Source organism: Gymnoscopelus braueri (genome assembly GCF_963280865.1).
Source record: "Gymnoscopelus braueri genome assembly, chromosome: 5".
NCBI lineage: Eukaryota > Metazoa > Chordata > Actinopteri > Myctophiformes > Myctophidae > Gymnoscopelus > Gymnoscopelus braueri.
The window spans coordinates 39,170,937-39,171,562 of NC_137606.1; positions in this window are offsets into that span (position 1 = coordinate 39,170,937).

Consider the following 626-nt stretch of genomic DNA (forward strand, 5'->3'; position numbering starts at 1 on the left):
TATCTGTCTCTCCTGCCCCCCCCCCACCCCCGCCCTGTTTAATTCCCCTTCAATCAAGCACCAGCGCCCCTCCCCCTCCTTCTTTCTCCCTGTTTTACTTTCACTTGTTCAAACTTCAAATCTCTTTTTCGAGGTTAGCTGTCCCCAAATGGTCATTTACTCAGTAACGTCTGAGTGTTAACTTAACTCTGAGGGTGTTAAAACTGGAGCCGTAAGGGTCATGGAAAGATATCTGTCTGACGTGGAGAGAAGCTCTCTGACTTTGTGAGTGAAGTTCCCTCTGTGTCCTTGAATGTCGCAGACGTCCCTCTGTGTGTGTGTGTGTGTGTGTGTGTGTGTGTGTGTGTGTGTGTGTGTGTGTGTGTGTGTGTGTGTGTGTGTGTGTGTGTGTGTGTGTGTGTGTGTGTGTGTGTGTGTGTGTGTTCAGTGGGTGGCCTGTTGCTCCAGGCATGCACTGACATTGGACACTTATCAAAGAGTAGCACTGTCATGGCTGCTCCAGATTTGTGTTCTGTACTGTATGTTCGTGAGCGTCTGTGTCACTGTGTGTGTGTGTGTGTGTGTGTGTGTGTGTGTGTGTGTGTGTGTGTGTGTGTGTGTGTGTGTGTGTGTGTGTGTGTGTGTGT